Source organism: Choloepus didactylus, chromosome 8, assembly GCF_015220235.1.
Source record: "Choloepus didactylus isolate mChoDid1 chromosome 8, mChoDid1.pri, whole genome shotgun sequence".
In the NCBI taxonomy this organism is placed as follows: Eukaryota; Metazoa; Chordata; class Mammalia; order Pilosa; family Megalonychidae; genus Choloepus; species Choloepus didactylus.
Window position 1 is genome coordinate 35,117,337 of NC_051314.1, and position 19,803 is coordinate 35,137,139.

At 39.9% G+C, this 19,803-nt stretch overlaps 1 pseudogene; it reads left to right on the forward strand.

Annotated features, from left to right (window-relative positions):
• Positions 1-5,721: 5,721 nt before the first annotated feature.
• On the forward strand, positions 5,722-18,796 carry LOC119542594 (annotated as a pseudogene).
• Positions 18,797-19,803: the final 1,007 nt, after the last annotated feature.

The window sequence follows — 19,803 nt, forward strand, 5'->3', positions numbered from 1 at the left end:
TTGGTCAACAGTTACTTTTATTTCAACAAGATCATCTATTTTTTTAATTTACTCTTGCAATTTCTTCTTTATGCTTTTCTAGGGTCTTCTTGATGTCCATTATATCCTGTGCCTTGCTCTTCTTCATGTCCTTTATATCCTGTGCCGTTCTCTCATTGTTTGTCGTTAGTTCTTTGATTAATTGCTCCAAGTACTGTGTCTCCTCTGATCTTTTGATTTGGGTGTTTGGGCTTGAGTTATCCATAGCATCTGTTTTTTTCATATGCTTTAAAATTTTCTGTTGTTTTTGGCCTCTTTGCATTTGCTTAACTTGATAGGGTTCTTTTAGGATATGTAGACTGATTCAAACCCTTATCTCTAATTTGTCAGATCTACAGCTTCATGGATTACGCTTTCTCTAACTAACCAGCAGGTGGCATCTGCGAGCCACCTATTCCCCTCAAGCCAGTTGTCCCCCACTTTGTCTTTGTGGTTAGTGTGGGTGTGAGTTTTGTGGGGTCCAATTGGTGCACCAAGCTTGCATGTGTAGTTGGTGTTGCCGGCCCTGCATATGGGGCATGTGTCTCAGTGGTTAAGGAGGGGGAGGGGTGACTTTAATAATCAAATTTCCCAGGTATTCCTGGAGATTTAAAGCTGTTGCAATTGTCTAATCCTTCAGTTCAGTCTTGTCACAGTTTGTCTCTGCCACTGACACACAAGTCTTTGGTATTGGCATATGGTCCCTGGGACTTGCAAGAGGGTCCCTCCTCAAAGCCATGCACTCCTAGGTCTTCTGGTGAGGGACAACTGTGCTTCTAATACTAGGTCTTGAAGATGTTTCCGTACGTTATCTTCTAGGAGTTTTACAGTGCAGTCTCTTATATTAAGATTTTGATCCATGTTGAATTAATTTTTGTATAGGGTGTGAAGTAAGGGTCCTCTTTCATTCTTTTAGATATAGATATCCAATTCTCCCAGCCCCATTTGTTGAAGAGACTACTATGTCCCAATTCAGTGGATTTGGGAGCCTTATCAGAAATCAATTGCCCATAGATCTGGGGGTCTATGTCTTTAAATTGGGGAGTTTAATCCATTCACATTCAACGTCATTACTGTGAAGGCTGTTCTTGAATCAGCTATCTTATCCTTTGGTTTTTATTTGTCAGATCTATTTTTACTCTCTTTATTTCCTTTAAGGTACCCTTACTAAGACTCTTCAGTTCTGTCCCCTTCTTCAAGCCTCTGTCTCCTTCCTTTTTTTCTCAGTAGGTAGAACTCCCCTTAGTAGTTCTTATAGGGCAGGTCTCTCATTAAATTCTCTCAGCATTTGTTTGTCTGTGAAAATTTTAAGCTCTCCTTCAATTTTGAAGCAGAGCTTTGCTGGGTAAAGAATTCTTGGCTGGCAATTTTTCTCTCTTAGAATTTTAAATATATCATACCACTGCCTTCTTGCCTTCATGGTGCCTGCTGAATAGTCAGTCCTCAATCTTATATTGTTTCTTTTGTATGTGGTGAATTGCTTTTCTCTTGTTGCTTTCAGAACTATCTCCTTCTCTTCAGCATTTGACAATCTGATCAGAATATGTCTCAGAGTAGGTTTATTTGGATATATTCTATCTGGAGTTCATTGGGCATCTTTGATTTGCATATTTATGTCATTGAGAAGGGTTGGGAAATTTTCCCCAACAATATCTTTTGAATATTCTTCCTTGCCATTTACACTTCTCTTCCACTTCTGAGATACCAATAATTCTAATATTGGTGCCCTTCATATTGTCCATCATTTCCTTGAGATCTGTTTCAAATTTTTTGATTTGTTTCACCATTTGTTTTGTGTTTTCACTTTCCATCATCCTATCTTCAAGTTCACTAATTCAGTCCTCTACCTCTTCAAATCTAGTGTTATGTGTCTCCTTTATTTATAAAGTGTATTCCTGTATTTTTTCAAACCCTTGTGTTGAGGGCTGACTTTCAATAGATCTCAGTGAGGGAGCTGCTCTGCTACGTATGAAAACCTGACCCATAAGCACATCATCTATGAATGGCTTAGCACCAGGTTCCCTACAAATGTGTGGGTGTGACAGGTGAGGGGGTAGCACCCTTTCCAGCTGCGTCCTGTTTCCCAGGATGAGGGACTCTTTGCACTGGACACCAGTCCCGATACATGGTAGGGAGTGCCACATGCACATGCTCAGGGTACAACACAGTGGCCTGCTGGCAGGGACGGCAGGGGACCAGCTATCTGAGGCCAACTGAAGCTCCATGGTGCTGCTGTATCATTCTGCGTATGTGGGATTCTGACTTAGAGGCATTCAGTCATAACCCCACAGATGGTAGCTTCAGCCCATTTGCTCCTCAGCCAAGCACATGTAACAAATGTCTGAAATTATATATAATACATTTGTATTTTAAAGACAAAATTACTTCTTTAGCATGTACTAATATTTAGGGTTTTTACTTAAATTCTCTGATTTTATATTTGTATTTCTTTCCTTTTCTAACAAAATTCTTGGTTCCTTAATGATATTAACATAATTTTTTTCTTTCTTTATATATATATATATATAAAATATTTTCAAAATAATATCAAGATTGTTAATAACAGTATGATAAATAAAGTTTAAGATTTCTTTGCAGTTCTTTTTTGTCCTTAGGTTATACCCAACTAGGGAGGTATAGTGAAGTTACTTAAAGTCTTAAAGTTACTTAAAATATTTTTTCTGTGTAGCTAAATCACCAACTTGATTTTCAATTAGGTACATTTATTTCATTTTATGTTTTATTTGCGGGATTATTATTTCATTTAACTTTGTTTCATAATCTTGTAAAACTTGCATTGATTCAGAGGCAAAACTGTTAAACAAGATACATTCAGGAAAGGCTTGCTTCCATCCCTGTCCTTTTCACTCTGCTTCCTCCCCCATGGCTAACTATTTTCATAGCTTTTTGCTTATATTTCCATAGTTTTTCTTAAATACCATGAGCTCATAAGTATATATTATAATGTGAATATATCTCAATAAAATGAAGATTAAAAAAAAGTATATATTATATATGTATGTGTTTATTTGTATTCCTTCCTTTCTTATATAAAAGTAACATATTATATGTACTCCTTAGTACCTTGCTTTTAATTGTTTTTAAGTTAATATCCAAGGATTGTTTTATAGCAATATGCAGAGATAGCACTTGGTTCTTTTGAGAGCAGTGTAGTATTCCATTGGGTGGATATACTACAATTCATTCAAATCAATCACCTATTGATGGCCATTTGGATTGAAGGCAGTCTTATCCCACCTTACAATGTTGCCATAATGAATATCCTTGAGTATTCAGTTTTTGATATTTTTGTCATATTATCTTTGAGATAAGTTCCTAGAACTGAGATTTCTGGGTCAAAAATAAATGAACTTTTACTTTTTAGATATTGCCAAATTCTCTCTATAGAAATGGTATTGTTTTGTATTCTTGTGAGTAATGTATGAGAATTTCACATGCTTAAAATTATTGCTTGGGTATTAGAGAAAAACAATATTCAAAGGAATATTTTTGGCATTGTTCTTTAAATTTTCACTGTGAAATAAGGATTAAAGTGGTGTGTGGAGGGGGGGGAGGGAAGAGGGGAAAAAGAGAGAGAGAGAGAGGGAAGAATGTAACTATATATGAGACAGGCACACATATACAGATACATTGCATTAGTGACTCAAATATTAAGGCAGTGTTGCTGCTAGTGAAGTAATTTTTCAAAATGGCACACAATAGATGGTAAAGTTCAAGCAAAACAAATTACAATTTTCTCTTGATTTGCATTTATGAAAAATTCAGTATATATTAACACTGTACTACAAAATCATGTTTTGTTTCTTCTTAAAATAGATTAGGTTCTAGACCCAGATAATTATAAGTTTTTTCTTAGCATATATAAATGTCTGGCTGGACATAAGAAAATCATGAGTGATAGAGGACAGTTCTTTGTTTCATGGCAGTGTATCTCTCAGATCTCTCTTCAAGAAAGAACCTGCAGAGTACTGTAGTTTAGCTGATGGCTTCCTAATGCCCACTTTCAAGAGTCACTGCAGCTTTCATGTTGAGGACACACCGTTTCTGGGCTTCTCTAAGCCAACAACTGAGTCAGATTATTCTGTCCAATATGGGACTCCTCTAATGGGCAATCTTTACTCTCAGGGGGTCAGGTGGTTTTCCCATAGGCCTGCTTGAGATTTTCACAGACCCGCACTCCAGTCTGAGGTTGTTCCTACCTATTCTTCCTTCTTTCCCTTTCTCCTTTCACAGAGAAAGCTCTTCCTGTTTACTCCTACTCTCTCTCCCTTTCACAGATACTTCCCCCAATAAATCTCTTGCAAATTTAATTGTTTTGATGTCTTCTTCACAGAAGACTCATACTGAAAGTTGGTACTTGTGACCTGAGAAAGCAAATGGCAAGATGGGGTCTAGTGATAATCACTCACCACCAGCTCGTAAAGAAGGTCCTGAACTGAATGGAATGTGGGGCACAGATAGTACTTGACACAAGGTGATGGCCTAATTGCTAACGATAGTGGCTTGGGTAGAAGTTCCAGTTTGAGGAACATTCTTGTAATGTTCAGGCATTTGAAAGGAGAGTGGAGTTGACTGGTTATTTCTAATTTGTACTGATGCACAGCAGAGAGATAATAAGGAACTGAAGGTTGTTTATAAACAGTTAAAGCCTAAGTGTGAGAGCCAGAGGGCTTCCCTGGTTGCTTACAAAGAACTGTGACAAAGTGGTCAACTTACCTTAAGGGCAAATGAAGTTGCTGCATAACATCTACAAACAGAAGAAGGTAAGAATGGAGCGGCAGGAAGCTGAGGAAAGTCACCTTAATGAAAAGTCGTAATCTGTTGCTTCATTCCTGAATTTTAGCAATTTTCAAATCTGGAACCCTTCACTGAAGAGTTGTCTGGGTCCCTAAGACAAGTACCCTGCAACACTGTGGCAAGAATATAGAATGATTCCTCCAGTCATTCCTCAAAGGGACCTAGGGCATTTACTAGCAAAAGGAATTTACACTGGGGCCAGGGGATTATCCAGTCATTTCAAGGAGCTTTAGACCTAGAGGTGGAGTAGACTTTGATATCTGGAGACCCTAAGTGTTATCATGGTGCCTCTGTTAGAGAGGGGGCTTCCAGGAGCAGGTGCCCTCACTAAAGTCTGGTTTACAGTGAATTCAGTGGGTCTGCAGACTTATCCAGTGGTCATTTCCCTGGTCTCTAAGTGTATAATTGCAATAGACATACTTGGCTATTGAAGTATTGGGTCCTTGAGCTGTTAGATAAGAGCTATCACAGTGGAAGCCTCTGAAACTGTCCCTTACCCCAGCCAAGAGAGAAAATTAAAAATGATATTGTATCCCAGGATGGATGATAGTGATTAGTGCCACTCTGGATTTTATGAAGTGAATTCATACTACCACAGCAAGTTTAACCAAGTAGTAGTCCCAATTGCTGCTGTGCTGGACATGACACTGTTGGTAGGTCGATTAATAAAGCCTAGTATGTGGTGTTGATTTGATGAATATATTCTTTTACATTCCAACCAGAAAAGAGGATCAGAAGCAGTTCATATTCACATGTAATGGACAATATTTATTTACAGTTTTGCTCAAGGATTATGTTAACTCTTCCACATCCAACTCTTTTATAGTCTGAAGAGATCTGGTTGTCTGCACATTTTGCAGGATATCATATTGACAAATCGATAATATGTTGACTGGGCAGGACGAGCATGAGGTGGCTTGTATTCTAGAGGCCTTTGGTGAAGGTCAGAGGGTGCATCCTCTGGTGCATCCAGAGGGTGGAAGATAAACCCTAAGAATATTCAGGATCTGCCACTTCCGTAAAGTTCTTAGGGATCCAGTAATCAAGGGTATGTGGAGATATCTCTTCCAGAGTAAAAGACATATTTCTGTATCTTGTATCTCCTACTATAATGACGGAAGCACAAGGCCTGGTGGGCATCTTTGGGTTCTGGAGGCAACACATTCCACACCTGGGAAAACTGCTCTGGTTCATATACTAGGTGCCATGGAAGGCTGCAAACTCTTGAGTGGAGCCTGGAGCAGCAAAGACTTCTGCAGCAGTCAATGTGGAGTTTAGAAAGTCCCAGTGGGAGATCACAATATAGGGCCCTGGGGTTTTGGATCAAGACCATGCCATCTGTAGTGGAAAATTTTACTCCTCTCAAGAAACAGTCCCTAGCATGGTACTGTGCCCTGGTAGAGTCTGAAAGCTTGAGCATGGAGTACCAAGTGACCATATGTCCAGACGTGTCCATTATGAGCTGAATTCTGTCACACCTGCCAAGTCATAAAGTCAATGGGCCCAGCAACAGCTCATCATAATATCAAAGTGATACATCCAGAATCAAATCCCAGTAGAACAAGAGGGCATGAGTCAACTGCACCAGCATCCCTTCCACTGCACCAGCACCCCTCCCACTTGCCACAGAGAAGTCATGTACAGCCAACTTTAGGAGGAGAAAAAGCTTAAAGAAAGTATTAGCCTGGTATGTGGGTGGAAGCTGAAAATGGATGGTGAGACATTACAACCACATGCAGGGGTGACCCTAAAACACAGTGGAAAGGAAAATCTTCCTAGTGGGCAAAACTGCAAGCAGTGCACCTAATCCTCTACTTTGTGTAGAGGGAGAAGTGACCCATGGTGAGGACTTAAATAGATTCCTAGGCAGTGGCAAAGTCTGGCAGAAAAAGGACTGGAAGATTGGAGATGAGAAGGTCTGGAGTAGAGACATGTGGATGGACATATGAGAGTGGAAACAAAGGTTAGAGATTTTTGTATCACATGTTCATTCTGACCAGAAAGCATCCATTATGGAAAAGGAACTGGATTAAGTAGACAAAAAGATTTTACCAATTGCTGTTAGGCAAGCTTTTTCATGGACAACCCCAGAATTATCACAATGGATACATGAATGGAGTGGTCATGTCGGCAGAGATGGAAGCTACACAGGGCTCAACAGCATGGATTCCTGCTTCCTAAGGTCAATCTAGCTATCTCTGTTTCTGAAGTTCTAACCTGCCAGCAACAGAGACCGACACTGAGTTCCTAATGTGGCACTATTGCTTGAGGAGATCAACTAGCCACTTGGTGACAAGTCAACAATATTGGGTTCTTTCCATCCTGGAGTGGCCCGTGGTTCATTCTTATAGGGATAGGTACCAATTTTGGGTTTGGGTTTGCTTTCCTTGCCTGCAGAAACTTAGCAGCACCACCATCTAGGTGCTTCCAGAAGGCCTGATCCACAGGCATAAGACCATAGTAAATGTAGCATTCAAAGAGAGAACCCACTTCAGAGTAAAGGTGGTATGGGTGTCAACTATGACCAAGGGATCTACTGGGTGCACATATTCAGAGTCACCATCCAGAAGTGGCTGGCCAGATAGAGGACTGGACAACCTACTGAAGGTACAGCTGAAGTAACAGTTCGGAGTCAATATTCAATAAGACATCTTTCAGGATGCAGTATATACACTAAACCGGAGACCTCTATATGGCATTATCTCCAAGAGGAAGAATACAAGGGTCCAGGAACAGAGGTGAGGAAGCAAGAGTGGCTCCATTTAACATCACTATGACATTCACTTAACATTCCTATAACTCTGGGCTTTGCAGGTTTAGAAGTCCTGGTCCCCAAAGTGGGGAAGGGGATGCATTCTTGTCAGGGAACACACAAGCTATGGCTCCCAGTGAACTACAAGCTATGTCTGAGATCTGGGCACTTTAGACTCTTTGTGTTCAGGCAACAGCAGGTAAGAAGAGGAATCCCCATCTTGGCAGGGACGGCTGACTCTGATAAACAGAAAGAGGAAGGGTTGCTTTTATACAATGGCACAGGGAAAAATATATGTGAACCCTAGGTGACCCACCTGGGACCCTCTTTTGCCCAACTGTAGCTATGAAAGGACATATGCAACAATTCCAGCCTGAGAAGCATGTAATTGTTAATGAATACACATTCCTCATTAGGAGTGAGGATTTGGGTCACACCACCAGGTAGCTACTAAGAGAGATGACAGCTGAAGGAAAGTGGAATTTGAAATGGATAGTGGAGGAGGAAGAAGATGAATAGCAGTTATAGCCCTGAGACCAACTGAGTGATGGGGGTTGTAGTTTGTCCAAATAATTTCCTTCTTTTAAGAGTCCCTTAGGGAAAGAGGCCAGAGGAATTGCCTTCCCAGGACATGTATGGAGAGGCAGAACAGTGTCAGGTAAGGAGAGTTTTATGGTGGCCATGGGATGTACTGCTAAGATCTCCTTTAAAGAGAGGAGATACTAGAAAGACTAGAAAGGAAAAAGAGGGTTGAAGAAATAATGAAAAGTACAAGAAAGGTAGATTCAAATGTTTCTAAATCTACAGAAATATCAGGAAATGACACTTGTGAGGAAGATGAAGCAGATGACGAAGATGAAGATGAGACTGAAACTGAAGATGTATCCTTTGATGAACTATCTCCAGTAGCAATTATAAATGGCATTGTTCATCTCCAAAAATCAAGATGTAAATTTCAAATAACACCAAGAAAATACCTCACAAGCTGGCTTATTCATCAGCTGGGCAAGTAAATAATGAGACCAGTAAAGCATTTATTAATGGTGATATGAAGAGTTTCAAACAGAAAAATGTGAAAAACTCTATCTCAGTCTGTGAGGCAAAGGGTTCCAGACCCACAACTAAAAAAGTGGTTAGCCATGATGCTAAAACCATGAATATAAATGAAGCTTGGCCATACAGTGGGACCCTCAAAGAGTCTAAGTGGGAAACCACAGGGAAGGACCTATGATAAGGTCATTGATATTGTAGGCCAAGTGGAGCCACCTCTGTTAAATTCTGATGCAACCCCTCCTGACAACCATAAGCAAAATTTAAAAGATGCTATGAAGTTTCCATGAAGTCAACAAGAAATAAACCTGTTGCAACTCTGCAACTCAATCAGGAATGTGAGTACTCATGTGTTATGGAAGTAAATTCATTTTGTTTTCCATGCTGGATCTTGATTCCCAGACCTCATCTCAGAGAACTTCTTAATTTGCATCCAACTTTAACCTGCAAAAAAAGTGATTAAAAAAAAAAAAAGTGAAAACATCAAAATAACCACCGTACAATGACATCTAACACAACAAAATATCTAGGAATAAATTTAGCCAAGGATATAAAAGAGACTTGTACACTGAAAACTATAAAACATTGCTGAAAGAAATTAAAGACCTAAATTAATGGAAAGACATTCTGTGTTTATGGATTGGAAGACAATATTGTTAAGATGTTAATACTACTCAAAGTGATTTACAGATTCAACACAACCCTGGAAAAAATTCCAAGAGCGTTCTTTGCAGAAAATGTAAAGCCAATCATAAAATGTATATGGAAGGGGCAAGGGGCCCCAAAAGCTAAACCTATCTTGAAAAAGAAGACCAAAGTTGGAGGACTCACACTTCTCAATTTTGAAACTTACTGCAAAGCTAGAATAATCAAAACAGTGTGGTGCTGACACAAGGAAAAAACATATAGACCAATGGAATTGAATTGAGAATTCAGAAATAATCCTAAATATCTATGGCCAATTGATCTTTGACAAGGGTGCCAAATCCACTCAATGGGAAAGAACAATCTTTTCAACAAATGCTGGGAAAACTGTATATCCACATGCAAAAGAATGAAAGTGGTACCTTACCTCATGCCATATACAAAACTAACACAAATTGAATCAACAACCTAAATATATAAGCTAAAACCATGAAACTCCTAGAAGAAAATAGGGGAAAATCTTCAGGATCTTGTACTAGGCAATGGATTCTTAGACTTTACACCAAAAATGTGAGCAATTAAAGAAAAAAAATAAGTAAATGGGACTTCATTAAATTAAAAACGTTGTGTATCAAAGGACATTTTCAAGAAAGTGAACTGACAACATGCAGATTGGGAGAAAATATTTGGAAATCATATATCTGATAACAATAACCCATTTAAAAAATATGCAACAGTGGAAGTCCAATGACACAAAGAGATTGAAAATAAAAGGATGAAAAAAAAATATTTCACAGAAGCTACAACCAAAAGAAAGCAGGGGTTAACGTGGCAAAAACTGGAGTGGCCAATGACTGTTACTAAATATACAAATATAAAAATGTTTTTGCATGTGGGAAAGCAAATGAATGTCAACCATGTAGAAATTTGAAAAAGGGATGGTATTCAGGAAAAAACATAATCCAAGCAAACTGGAGTCTATGGTCAACAGTAACATTGTAATATACCTACATTAAATGTAACAAAGGCAATATGCCAATGCTAAATGTATATGAGAAGGGGATATAGAGGAGTAATATGGGATTCTTGGTAGTGGTGTTATTTGCTGTCCTTAGTAGTATATTGTATTGTATGACACGTTATTTTTCTTTTTATCATTTTTTCTTATTACTAAAAAAAAAAAAAACAATTTTTCTTGTAGTAATCAGTATGTTCAAGTGCTGATTGTGGTGATAAATGCACAAATTTATGATGATACCATGAGCAACTGATTGTACACTGTGGATAAATGTATGGTATGTGAATATAACTCTATAAAATTGTAGGAAAATATATATATATATAGGAATAAAAGTGTTGGAGAAAACATGGTGAGAGGGATGATGCCTCACCAATATGGACTAACTACAATGTGTAAACTCAGAATTGAATCTTAGAACATAGCCTAACGTGGACACAATAATTGTAATAGTCCCTAGATTGTAAGCTCTTACAGCAGTTAACTCTATCCCTGAATTGTAAGGCCTATCTCTAAACTTTGAGATGCTGATCCCCTAGCATATAACCTGATTGGTCTCTGGAACAATGCATATCTCTGAGACACCTGAAACTCAGAGCTAGAGCTCGGCAGATATGAATGTCAGTATTAGTGCATACAGCCACTGTCAAAAAAAAAAAAAAAAAAAAGCTGAAAAAGAGCACAGACTTCAATTAGTGATATGAATGAAGCAGGTCTGGTTAAGACCAGGGCAAGCCAGGCCAAAGGATAAAGGTTGAAACTGACTGTGTTTTAAAACTTCAACTTCCATGTGAGACCAAGGGAAGAGATGTTTATTTGGTACAGGATCTATATTTTCTAAACAATTTAACTTGTACAGTGTGTTCAAATACCATAATTACATAGAACTTTGACTAGGAAGTGAGACCTGGTAGGTTTGTATAGGTTAATGTGAAATAGTGACACATCCCAGAGTAATTTGGGCAGATAAGAAAAAATATATTTACAGCCTCCCCCTCCCCAGCCCCAAGGATCTGGGGGAAGGTGCGGATGTGTTGGACATCCTCACCTGGACTGGTGTTGATGTTGTCACAAACATTGGGACTGGCGGTTTGATGTGCTGAGCCCTCGAGCATGGGACTTGCCCTTATGAAGCTCATTACCACAAAGGAGAGTCTAAAGTTGTATGTAATGGTGCCTAAGAGTCTCCCCCTGAGTACCTCTTTGTTGCTCAGATGTGGCCCTCTCTCTCTCTAACTGAGCCAACTCGACAGGTGAACTCGCTGCCCTCCCCCCCTACGTGGGACCCAACTCCCAGGGGTTTAAATCTCCCTGGCAACACAGAGTATGACTCCCGGGGATGAATGTGGACCCGGCATCGTGGGACTGAGAGTATCTTCTTGACCAAAAGGGGGATGCAAAATGAGACGAAATAGTTTCAGTGGCTGAGAGATTCCAAATGGAGTCGAGAGGTCACTCTGGTGGACATTCTTATGCACTATATAGATAACACCTCTTAGGCTTTAATGTATTGGAATAGCTAGAAGTAAATACCTGAAACTACCAAACTCCAACCCAGCAGTCTGGACTCCTGAAGACAACTATATAATAATGTAGATTACAAGGGGTGACAGTGTGATTGTGAAGACCTTGTGGATCACACCCCCTTTATCTAGTGTATGGATGAGTGGAGGAATGGGGATAAAAACTAAAGGACAAATGGGGTGGGATGGGGGGATGACTGGGGTGTTCTTTTTTCACTTTTATTTTTTATTCTCGTTCTGGTTCTTTCTGATGTAAGGAAAATGTTCAGAGATAGATTGTGGTGATGAACGCATAACTATGTTATCATCCTGTGGACAGTGGATTGTATATCATGGATGATTGTATGGTGTGTGAATGTATTTCAATAAAACTGAATTTAATAAAAACAAAAAAGATCTATACACAGAAAATTACATTACTTTACTAAAAGAAATAAAAGGGGACCTAAAGAGATGGAAAGATATTCCGTGTTCATGGATAGGAAGGCTAAATGTCATTAAGATGTCAATCCTACCCAAATGATCTACAGATTCAATGCAATTCCAATCAAAATTCCAACAACCTACTTGCAGACTTGGAAAAGCTAGGTGTCAAATTTATCTGGAAGGAAAAGGGGCCTTAAATTGCTAAAAATATTCTACAAAAGAAAAACAAAGTGGGAGGACTTACACTTCCTGACACTGAAGCCTACTATAAAGCCACAGTAGTCAAAACAGCAGGGTATTGGTACAAAGACAGAAACATTGATCAATGGAATCAAATTGAGAATTCAGAAATAGACCCCCAGATCTATCATTGACTGATTCTTGACATGGCGCCCAAATCCACTGAACTGGAACAGAACAGTCTCTTCAACAAATGGGGCTGGAAGAACTAGATATCCATATCCAACAGAATGAAAGAGGACTCTATACAAAAATTAACAAAGTGGATCAAAGACCTCAATATAAGAGAACATACAGTAGGGAAACATCTTCAAGACCTATTATTAGGAGGTCACTTCTTAGACCTTACACCCAAAGTACAAGCAATGAAAGGAAGAACAGATAAATGGGAACTCGTCAAAATCAAAAGCTTGAAGAAGTAATGCTGAGTGAAATAAGCCAGACACAAAAGGAGAGATATTGTATGTTACCACTAATGTGAACTCCGTGAAAAACGCAAAATAAATGTCTTATTATGTAGAGTAAGGGGACTTAGAGAGAAGCTGTTGAAGGGGGGAATAATAATCTAATATTTACAGATATGATAATGAGGGTGAACTAAATGGCATGGGAATGGTCAGGTGTGACTATGGTTCGTTAAAGGGATTATAAGTTTCAGTGACTCACTGAAGGCAACCATGTTTGTTAATGGTTGTTTAAAGGCATGTAACCTACAGAGTAGCACCACAAACCTAAACAAGTGTTAGCATGACATACTTATAAGGTATGACACTGGTGCAAAGGGTTAATAACAGAGTGGTACATAGAAAAACTACCCATTACTTATTAAAGACTATGCTTAATGGAAGTAACTTACCAAAACTACACTAACACGAGGGATGAATAACTAGTAGCTGATAAGAGCTCTGGGATAGTACGATAATTGTTTAAAGTTGAGAGTGATGAGGAATGTATAACTAAGTGAAAATAATGTTAAGAAACTGACCGTTTAGCTTGGGATAGAATACATATTAAGTGAAATTAGGAACTCACTACTTAATAAATCAAGCCCTTGTCTTGAGTGAGGCTTGCTCTTGTGAAACTTAGGGTTGTAAATGGGAGGCTGAGCCCTCCTGTAATTATGCTTAAGAGGTACCTCCAGGGAACCTCTTTTGTTGCTCAAATGTGGCCTTTCTCTCTCTAAGCCCAACTCAGCAAATAAATTCATTAACCTATCCCCCCCGCCACAAGATACATGACTTCCAGGGGAATGAATCCCCTTGGTAATGTGGGACATAACTCCCAGGAATAAGCCTAGCCCTGGCAGCAAGGGACTGAAAATGCCTCCTTGATCAAAAGGGGGAAGAAGAAAGGTAACAAGCTGAAGTCACAGTGGCTGAGATATCCCAAATAGAGTCGAGAGGCTATCCTGGAGTTTTCTCTTATGCAAGCTCTAGCTAGACATCCCAAATGGCCATGATATGCCATGCCCTTACTAAAAGTAGTCCAGAAATACCTAGATCCCTACCTGTGATTCCATAAAAGAGTCACTCACTAAGTTTTTATCTCTCAGAAACTTAAATCCACCAGAGTGTTCCTATGCCAGACATGTCCTAAAACCCAGATGCAACAGCTTCTTTAAAGAACAACAATCAGATGCAGCTCCCTTCCCCTTACTGTTGACACCCCCTTTCAATATGAACAATTTAGGGTGCTCACTGCCTAGACACCCCTGAAGATGGAGAAAGAGATTGAGAGGAAGTGGTAGCAACAAACAAGATAAAATTTAACAAAGGTCTACAAATACTGAAACTTTATATAAATATATATTTAGATGCTGTGGTGTTGGAGTAGCTGGAAGGAAGCAAATAACATGGCAGAACTGTGACCTATAACATTTTTGGAGTTTGCTCTATAGCTGCTCATCGAATTGGGCTTTTAAAGTCTTTACCTTTGTGTATATACCCTTGTGCCAATTTGAATGTATTATGTCCCCCCAAATGCCATTATCTTTGATGTAATCTTGTTTGGGCAGACCTATCAGTGTTAATTAGATGGTAATTCTTTGAGTGTTTCCATGGAGATGTGCCCCACCCAACTATGGGTGATGACTCTGACTGGATAATTTCCATGGAGGTGTTGTTCCACCCATTCAGGGTGGGTCTGAATTAAATTACTGGAGCACTATATAAGATCAGACAGAAGGAGCAAGCTGGTACAGCCAAGAGGGACACTTTGAAGAATGCACAGAAGCTGAGAGAGTAGCTACAGATGAGGGACAGTTTGAAGATGGCCATTGAAAGCAGACTCTTGCTCCAGAGAAGCTAAGAGAGAACAAACACCCCAAGAGCAACTAAGAGTGACATTTTTGAGGAACTGCAGCCTAGAGAGGAACGTCCTGGGAGAAAGCCATTTTGAAACCAGAACTTTGGAGCAGATGGCAGCTAACAGAGGTTTTCTGGATGCCATTGGCCATCCTCCAGTGAAGGTGCCCAATTTTTGATGACTTACGTTGGATACTTTATGGCCTTAAGACTGTAACTGTGTAACCAAATAAACCCCCTTTTTATAAAAGCCAATCCATCTCTGGTGTTTTGCATTCCACAGCATTAGCAAACTAGAACAGATTTTGGTACCAGAGAAGTGGGGTGCTTTTGCTGCTGAGTCTGCAAATACCAAACATGTTGGAATGGCTTTTCAAATGGATTAGGGGAAGATTCTGGAAGAATTGTGAGACACTTGATAGAAAAGGCCAAAACTGCTTTAAAGGAAAGACTGTTTATGGAAGTATGGACTTGAAAGATACTTCTGATGAGGACTTGAGCAGAAATGATGAATGTGTTGTTGCAAACTGGAAGAAAGGTGATCCTTGTTTTAAAGTGGCAGAGAATTTGGCAAAATTGAGTCCTGGTGTCAGATGGAAGGAAGAATTTGAAAGCAACAACCTGGAATACTTAGCTGAGGAGATCTCCAGAGGATGTATGGAGGATGTACCCTGGCTTCTCCTTGCAGCTTATAGTAAAATGGGAGCGGAGAGAGATAAACTTAGAACTGAACTCTTGGGTTCAAAAAAACCAGAAGCTTGGAAAATTATGGGCTTCCAGGGGGTGAAACCCTAGAAGCTACAGCCCAACATGAGGATGTAACCAAACATGGAACCCAGCCACCATTTCAGTACAAGCCAAGATTGGAAAAGCAGTTAAGTAGAAAGGATTTGTGGAAAGTCCTATTGTCTGATGGCTTTGACCCCTCTGTGCTTCATGCGAAGCCAACAGAATTTTTGTGAGATCTTTATAGACAGAGCCGTTGCCGGTCTGGACTGGAGGAGACAGACAAGGAACAAACTGAAGGAAAAATTCCTTCAAAGACAGAGCCATGGAGGTGAGGTCTGGAGTCAAGAGGCCTTGGGCTGGGAGAGCGGAGTGGCTCACATGCATGGAAAGGGTGAGTCTGCCCTGGAGGTCAAGGGTGGGCATTCCACTTTGATGCTCTGGAAGGGTTTTGCCACCCCAGGTCCCAAAGAGGGTGGAGCACATTCCCAGGAAATTGGGGAGAGCTTGGCTGCCACCCCACTGTTCTGAAGGGGGTAAGCATGTGCCCTGGAGATGGAAGGGAATCTGGGTGCTGCCCTGATGTTTGGGGTGTTTGTTCTCTCTTAGCTTCTCCGGAGCAAGAGTCTGCTTTCAACGACCATCTTCATACTGTCTCTCATCTGCAGCTACTCTCTCAGCTTCTGTGCATTCTTCAAAGTGTCCCTCTTGGCTGTACCAGCTTGCTCCTTCTGTCTGATCTTATACAGTGCTCCAGTAATTTAATTCAGACCCACCCTGAATGGGTGGAACAACACCTCCATGGAAATTATGCAATCAGAGTCATCACCCACAGTTGGGTGGGGCACATCTCCATGGAAACACTCAAAGAATTACCATCTAATTAACACTGATAGGTCTGCCCAAACAATATTACATCAAAGATAATGGCATTTGGGGGGACATAATACATTCAAACTGGCACATTCCACTCCCTGGATTCCAAAATGACATTATCTTTCCATATAAATACATTCATCCCACAACAGTATCACAGAAACTTAAATCAGTTCAGTAACAATAAGATCCCATCAAAATCAGTTATAGGTGTTATCAGTCCTAAGGCATAATTCTCCTTTAGCTGTGGATCTGTAAACTTAGAACAAGTTATGTGCTTCCAATATACAAAGGAGGGACATTCAAAGGATAAAAATTCCCATTGCCATAAGGAAAAACAGTAAGGAAAACAGGGTTAACAGGACCACAACAGTTCCTAAAACCCACAGGACAAACTCCATTAGATTTCAAAGTCTGAGAGTCATTAACAGTATGATGTTGCATCCTTAAGGCTTGAGAGACCGGCAGTCTAACCATTCCTAAGGGCCTTTTTTGGCAGCTCTTTCCTCTCCAAATGCTGGGGTGAGTTCTCCAACATATCCACACATTGGGGAGACCACCTTCTAGGTGGCAGCATTAGCAAACTAGAATAACCTTAGAGTGGGGAAACAGCTGGAGCTGTGGAGCTGTAACCCGGTGTTTGAAATTACCTATATACCTGCTTGTTGAGCTGTACCTCGAGAGACGACACCTTTCTGTACGTATGTTATATTTTACAGCAATGGAAGTGGCTGAAGTTGTGGAACTGTGACCTATGACATTCTTTGAAATTTGTTCTCTAACTGCTTGTTGAATCATAGTTTGAAAGTTATCACTGTTATGTATTGTTCTAGTTTGCTAATGCTGCCGGAATACAAAACACCAGAAATGGATTGACTTTTATAAAAGGAGGTTTATCTGGTTACACAATTACAGGCTTAAGGCCATAAAGTGTCCAAGGTACACATAAGCAATCAGGTACCTTCACTGGAGGATGGCCAATGGTGTCCGGAAAACCTCTGTTAGCTGGGAAGGCACGTGGCTGGCGTCTGCTCCAAAGTTCTGGTTTCAAAATGTCTTTCTCCCAGGACGCTCCTCTCTAGGCTGCAGATCCTCAAAAATGTCACTCTTAGTTGCACTTGGGGTATTTGTTCTCTCCCAGCTTCTTGGGAGCAAGAGTCTGCTTTCAACAGCCAGCCGTCTTCAAACTCTCATCTGCAGGTCCTGTGCTTTCTTCAAAGTGTCCCTCTTGGCTGTAGCTCCTCTTCAAAACATCACTCACAGCTGCACTGAGTTCCCTCTGCCTGTCAGCTCATTTATATGGCTCCACTGATCAAGGCCCACCCTGAATGGATGGGGCCATGCCTCCATGGAAATATCTAATCAGAGTTATCACCTACAGTTAGGTGGGGCACATTCCATGGAAACACTCAAAGAATTCCAATCTAATCAGCACTAAAATGTCTGCCCCACAAGATTGCATCAAAGATAATGGCATTTGGGGGACATAATACATTCAAACCGGCACGTGTATATATGTTAAAGTTCCCAATAAAAAATGCATTTAAAAATGGGCAACAGACTTCAATAGATGTTTCTCCAATATATAAAAATGGTCAATAAACACATGATAAAGTACTCAACATAATGAGTCATTAGGGAAATTCAAATCAAAACTGCAATGAGCTCTTTCTATCACCATCTTGGTTCTGCATTCACCCCACAAAATACCTGATGAAGCCACAGAAATTGCCCCTGCTACAGAGCAGAAGTTGCCAGAGCCCCATGCTGAGACAGGGTCTGGAACAGAATCTGCTAGTGATGAACCAGTACCCGAGTTGGAGCAACAGAATTCTACACAAGCAACAATACAACAGGCCCAGCCGGGAGCACCAGCTGAAATTGATGAAGAAGTAGTCAGTAATGCTAAACAGAGTCGGAGTGAAAAGGTGGCAGGGAAGGCTATGTCCAAACTGGGTCTTTGACAGATTACAGGGTTACTAGAGTCACTATCCAGAAATCTAAGAACATCCTCTTTGTCATCAGAAAGCCAGATGTCTACAAGAGCCCAGCCTCAGATACCTACATAGTTTTTGGGGAAGCCAAGATTGAGGATTCATCTCAATAAGCACAACTAGCAGCTGTTGAGAAATTCAAAGTACAAGGTGAAGCTGTCTCAAACATTCAAGAAAACACACAGATTCCATCTGTACAAGAGGAGAGTGAAGAGTGATGAAACAGGTGTGGAAGTTAAGGACATAGACTTGGTCATGTGTCGATAGAATTGGTCATGTCTCAACAAGCAAATGTGTTGAGAGCAAAGGGAGTCCCAGCCCTGAAGAATAACAGTAATGATGTTGTAAATGGAATTAACAATGTATTTGGAATTAACAATGTAACTATTATGGAATTAACAATGTAACCACCTGAAAATGAGGACTTTTTTGGTGTTTCAAAAGAGTAACCTGCAGCTTGTTTTGAAATTTGTACTGTTATGGCTTCTAGTAGAATGAAAAAAAAAACTGCAGTGACATGCCATTTCACACCCCTTTGGATGGCTATTAGTAAAAAAAAAGGTACTGGTGAGGATGTGGAGAAACAGGCAGCCTTGTGCATTGCTGGTGGAAATGTAAAATGGTGTAGGAGCTGTGGAAAACAGTTTGGCGGTTCCTTAAAAAGGTAAACATGGAATCACCATATGACTCAGCATTTCCACTTCTAGATATATAGCCAAGAGAACTGAAAACTGGGACTTGAATAGATATTTGCACATCAGTGTTCATAGCAGCATTATTCACAGTAGCCCAAAAGTAGAAGCAATCCAAGTATCTATCAACAAATAAATGGTAAACAAAATGTGCTATATACATACCATGGAATATTATTTAGCCATAAAAAAATGAAGGTTGGATACATGCTACAACATGGATGAACCTTGAAGACATCATGTTGAGTGAAATAAGCCAGATACAAAAGGGCAAATATTGTATGATTTTACTTACATGAAATACCTAGAATAAGCATATACACAGAGACAGACAGTGGATTACAGGTTACCAGGGGCTAGGAATAGGGATTGGAATGGGGAGTTATTTATTGCTTGATTGGTAGAGAGTTTCTGTTTGGGGTGATGAAAAAGTTTTGATAATGTATGGTGTTGTTAGCATGTAATTAATATCACTGAATCATACATGACAGTGGCTAAAATGGGAAATTTTGTGTTGTATATATATTTATAAACACAATAAAAAATAATCACCTTGACGTGCGTGTCTCAGAAGATGTACTTGTTTTTATCATCTTGTTCTTGTGTTGTACAGGCAGAAGTTTCTGAGTAAAATATGATTTTTGTTTTCCTTTAAAAAAAAAAAAAGAACTTGCTGGGAAGATTGTAGTTAGCTGACAATCTCCTACTGCCATAATTTGGGA